Source organism: Salvia miltiorrhiza, chromosome 7 (assembly GCF_028751815.1).
Source record: "Salvia miltiorrhiza cultivar Shanhuang (shh) chromosome 7, IMPLAD_Smil_shh, whole genome shotgun sequence".
NCBI lineage: Eukaryota > Viridiplantae > Streptophyta > Magnoliopsida > Lamiales > Lamiaceae > Salvia > Salvia miltiorrhiza.
In genome coordinates, this window is record NC_080393.1 from 29,309,468 (window position 1) to 29,315,541 (window position 6,074).

Genomic DNA, 6,074 nt, shown 5'->3' on the forward strand with positions numbered 1-6,074 from the left:
AGGTTCAACATTTTTCCCTGCTTTTCCTCGCCGACACTTGTCCGGCGAGTGTCCAGTTATCTTACATTTAGTGCAATATAAAGGAATATATTCATAACTGAATTCAATGTTAAAAAAATACTCGCCTCCATCGATAGTCATGAATTCCGGGAGAGGTTGAGAGAGATCAATTTCCACTAAAATACGAGCAAAGTGAGCTACTTCATCATCAATAGACGTACCATCAATCTTCAACGGTTGTCCCAACCATCGACCAATGCCCGAAAGAACCTCCGGATGCCAGAACTCCACCGGCAGGTAATAGACTCTCACCCAAACTTGAGCCAAGGAGGACGATTCTTTATAGGGGTTAAAACAGCGAGCCCAATCACGAAGACGTATCGAACCTGCATGAAGATCCCAGATCACATGTCGTTTAGCGGTAGCCTTATCTTCCTTATCTAGGAACTTTAAAGTATAGAATCCTCTTCCCATCGGCATGAGAAACCAAGGAGATTTAATCGCCCACAACGATTGTAATTCCGCCTTGAGTTCTCTAGTGGTCCTAGGTTTTTCACCCTTATTCATCATGAAACGACCAATAAGCGCGTGTTGGAATTTTGACGCTTGAAAATTCTGGATTTCTCGAGGAACTTTGAGCACGCCATGTCCTCCTTGAGCAAAGGGTTGAAGCGCGTGGAATTTATGTGCCGGTAAGTCCGGCTTCCTGACCCTTTGGGGGGCCGTGACATGAGCATAAGAGGACACCATTCCAACAGCTTTTGCGGTAGAAGAGGAAGAACCAAGCAGCGGCTGCTGATTCTTCTGCGCTGAAACACTCGGCAAACAAGTGTTATCCTTGGAGGTTGGTAAAGCTGGGCCAGCAACGTCAGTAGAGGCTTTGGTGAAGTTGTTCGACACTTGGGGCAGATTAAGACCACCCCTGTCGATCGAGGAAAAATCATCGGAGGACATGATCGGAATGAGAGAGGCGCTGGCTACAGGCGGTTGACGGATCGTAGAGATGCGGCGCCGGCTGGAAGACCGGAACGGATTCTGGACAATGGCCGATACAAGTCAACCATCTACAGTGTTTCCAATTTTCACAGATCTGTCTTCAAACCTGCTGCCTGCTGTTGCGGGCTGGGCGGACCTGCCGGATAGCCGAACTGATGAAGGCGCAGCGTGCTTCCGGAGGAGGCGGAGCGGTCCGAGCGGCGGCGATGGAGATGCTGCAACGCCGCCGGATAGACACCTGGAAGGAGACGCTCGTGCACACCGGGGGGCACCGGCTGATGAAGACAGTCTGCCGTCCGGACTGGAGCTGAGCTAGCCGGAGAAGACGGTCACAAGAGAGGGAGTGATCGACGGGAATTTGCAGGAGCTGGTGCGAGACCAGAGCTGGCAGATCATTCAGCGGCCGAGTCGTGCTTGTTGCCGATCTAGAGCAGACGTGAACGGAAACGGCACGCCGACCTTCGTCGGAGAAGGTTGGAAAGCAGACCGAAAGTAACGAGCTTTCGGTGGAAAAGATTTTGGTGAGTTACTGTTCTTGAGAGAAAAGCAATTTACTGTTCATCATCATATCGGGCCAAAACTATCTCTTTCGCCATTAATAAAATATCTAGAGGATTAAGGAATAGATTGAGCTAAATGGGCTTGGAGGTGTGGGTTGGATCTATAAGTGAATGAGCTCTAATTTGGTTAATCAAGTACTTTTAACTTAAGGGTCCAATATAAGAATAAAGCCCAAACATAAAATAATTAAAGTCCAACATAGACTTTAATTTAAATCTTGTAAAAATAATTATTAATTATATGTAAAATATTTCACATATACACATGCTCATATTTAAATTAATATGCAATGCACAAAAATTTAAATAACTTAAAAATTTACAAATGCTTTCGTAAATCATTTTTGTTGGAATTAAATAATTTCTTTTTCTCAATCCGGCGTGAATCATCTTAAATCTAAGTTCAAAATTATTCTAAACTTAGCTCGAGGAAACGGGGTATTACATATTTGAATAATAATCATACAAAGTTTATTAAATCTCTATAGCATGACATAAAAAATGATATTCAAAATTACCTCACAGTTTATCAAAAATTTCATTGTACACAACGTTAGTAGTTGCATTGTGCGTCTGTCCTTCTGCATCACATGTTAAAATTTTGAGGCCTTTTTTGCTAGTGACTCTTGAGACTGCAACGTACAATTGGTCGTAGGTAAACACAGGCTTCGGTAGGTATAGACCTACATTTGCAAGAGACTGACCCTGACTTTTGTTTATTGTCATTACAAAACAAAGACTCAGTGGGAACTGCATCCTTTGAAATCGAATTAGAAATTTTGTGAAGTCCGATGGGCTCATGATCATTCTTGCAATGGGAAACTTTTTGCCCGCATTATTACCCGAAATCAACTTGGCTTCAATCACGCGGGCCCCAAGTTTAGTGACTATCATCTTTGTGCCATTGCAAAGCTCATTTGAAGGATCTATATTTCTGAGAAGCATGATAATGCACCCCTCCTTCAATTTGATTTCATGACTCTGTAATCTCGAACACTTGATCGTGTTCAGATACTCAACTGAAAATACTTGATCATTGAGGTCAACTTCTCCATTATCTTTGCAAATGTTATTTGAGCTAAGGTATACTCTTTCTTTGGCAAGCATCAAGGACATGACATATTCATTAATCGAATCAACCATATCATTGGTTGGGGCCAGGATAGCTCTATCCTTAAAATATTCTGGATTAGACAGGGTATGCAGTACGTCTGGATAAGTACTTTTCACTATGGATGCAATAGGATTACTTGAATCCCGTATTATCATATCGTCTGGTAACCTCAAATCGGCTTCTCCATCACCAATACTCTCACCAGCTGTACCATCCCCTATACTAAGTATCCATTCTGCAAATTTCTTAATGTCTTCGGCATCAGATCCAGACGCTCCTACTTGACATTAGAAGTTATTTATATAGTTAGTTTATCAAGGACATAATATAAATGAACTTAGTTATGATATTGTGTTATCATGGAATACATGTAATCTCATATTCATAGTCAACCTCAGAACTTTGCAAGATGTCCAAAGTTGAGAAGAGCTTATTGAAGCATGCACAATGTTGTCGTGTCGACTCCCATTGGGGACAACTGGCAAGATCTGCCTAAAATCCCCCCTAGTACAACAACTAAACCACCAAACGGTTTCACGGAACAACTTTCTTCGGGGGATCGCATAACATCCTTCAGACTCTTATCCAGCGCTTCAAAGCAGTATCTGTGCGTCATAGGTGCTTCATCCCAAATAATGAGTTTTGTCTTCTTGAGGAGTCCAGTGAGATCGCTGTCTAGCTTGATCTTGTGGCATGTGGAGTTCTCATCACAATCTAACGGTATACCAAATGTCGAGTGCGCAGTTCTGCCTTTAGGGAGTAATAATGAAGCTATACCGCTCGAGGCTACAAGCAATACGATATCGCCTCTTCCACATAAGCTCGAGCATGAGGTCCTCCAGATATATGTCTTTCATGTACCACCGTATCCATACAGAAAGAAAAGTCCTCCCTCACCACTATCAACTGCAGGCATGATCTTATCATAAACAGTCTTTTGCTCATTTGTTAGAGAGTGATATAGCTTATGATGCTCGGCATTCATTTCTTCAATGCTATAAGACGTCTCTTCCAAGATGAACAGGTTTAAAGTAGAAGATATAACAGTCTTGTTTGGTAACGGTATGGTAGGAAAGTTAATGAGACTGGTAGAGTGAGCTACAAGCAACTTTTCAATTTAAGCTAAAGCAAGGTTTTTTAATTGGTCATCTGTCAGCTGCAAATCTATTCAAAAGACGAAAAAAAAAAAGTTAATGTTATTTAACTAAATAATGCATTGCATATTAAGTTCATTAGATGTAACAAATGTTTAAATATTTAAAAGGTCAAAAATATAAGATAAATATTTCATTATAGCAATTACATGGCTTCTGAAGAGTCTTCCATTTCATGTGAAGGATGTTGTCCGATAGTAATTGTCAGGTTCTTTTCCATACTTCATCGGGCATTGCCATGCTATTCGATAAGAGTAAAGTCGTGAAGTGGCGTTTCAGATAATCTCCTGATCCCCAAGAACTCGCCTCTATAATTCCTTCGATGTACTCCTTATCATCGTCTAACAATCTCATTACATAACATGCTTCTTTGTAAGTCTCTTTCAACTCACCATTCATCATACGAAAATCATCATGACACGTTGCACCCGTAACGTGATTTAGTAGCATTCTAAAATGGTACATGTCCCCGGCAGATGGACGAACATGGATTATGCGTCCTATGGCGAACTATCTATCTCTTTTCTTCCATCTTCTTTTCTCAAGTTCCCAAACATAATGTTGGCGAAACTCACTGTATAACCATTGCCGAGCTTCTGCATCATTCTTATTCATTTCCATCCACTTGAGAAATTGTGTTTCAGTGATCTTATTCTTCATGAGGACATTTTCAATATAATCGCCTTCTCTAAACACACAGCTTTGCTCTCATTCCAAATGAAAATACAAACGCTCAACGCGTGGAGTCCGATAGTGTATTAGAAATTCAAATATTCTCCACATAGCCTCACATGCATAAATGTATCTACAATCAATATACTCAGAGATTTCATCATTATTTATGTTAGTTATTTTGGCGCTCATCCTATCACTGGCCTTAGTGATGTACTTAAAGAGATATTTCACAGATTGACCCTGATTGCAATACTCAACATTGATGTGCGCCCGATATTTCATAATGAGAAATGAGTTATATGGCACCACAAATCTATTATCAAGCAATACTCCATTTTTTTCTACTGTGATGCATGTGTCTCTCCTCATGTAGACCGGATATCCATTATCATCAACTTTTGTATAATCAATATAATTCTTTGGGAAACCCTTCAAACACCTTGAATTCACCATGCAAGGTGAATTTAAACGATCTGCTCCACAAGGACCATGAATCATGCATTCTGAGACGGCCTCATATAATTTTGGGTTCTCCTTCTTACGTGGTAGTTCTGCACTTATGAAATCGTCCATGTTATCGATCAAGTGTTGTTGCGCCTCACATCTTATAAAAAGAATTATGTGGGCATGAGGGAGGCCTCGCTTTCGAAATTCGATGGTTGAGACAACTGTTTAAAAGTATAAATAACATAATAATATAAGTAAGTGACGTAATCAATTATTTAAATTTTTTAATAAATTAATTAATAAGAGGAGCTTACGTGCAGTGTGTTGGCCAAATACTTTTCTCTGCTTCAAATTAGTTAGAAGTTCTTCAAGTTTCAACTTAAATACTCGAACAGATATGTCTTGCCTATCTTCTGGTCGTAGTCCCCTTTTACTAACAAACCTTGTGATTTCTGGCCATTTCGGGTTGCAAGTAAAAGTAATAAACAATGACGGATATCCAGTCCACCTACAAATAGCCATGGCATCCTTATAATTCTGAATCATATACCGCTTTCCTCCAGTGAATGATGATGGTAGTATGATTGGTTTACCAATAGATGAACTGGCATCATTCCCTTTGGTTTTGAAATCTCTTAGGTTACTATATTTTTCGCACCTAAAGGATGGCTGATTGTAACGATGCCACTGCAGCCTCTGCGTTTCCATCATGGTGTAACCATCAACAATAAATTGTTGAAGTAACCTCCTTGCAAGAAGAAGTTGTTGTCCTTCATTTTCTCTGTCTTGCATCCTGAATGCTAAGAACTCTCTTAGCGTGAGCTTGTTTCTCTTGCTGGTGTCAGATTTAGCATGTGGAATATCTACATAATATCCATCTTCTCCATAAATGAATATAAGCGGATATTGCATTGGAATGTAAGAAGATGAAATTTTGAGATGCGCTGAAGTTTTTCACAACACTTCTGAACAATTATATCTCTCTTGTCAGGCATTGACTCAAAATCTCCAACAATAAGAGCAGCTACCTCTGGTGCAGTCGGCATATTATATGCTCTACCATCCTTTGATCTATTTCCTATGAGTCGTAGCTTTACATCGATTGAGCTATCACGTGAAATATGATCA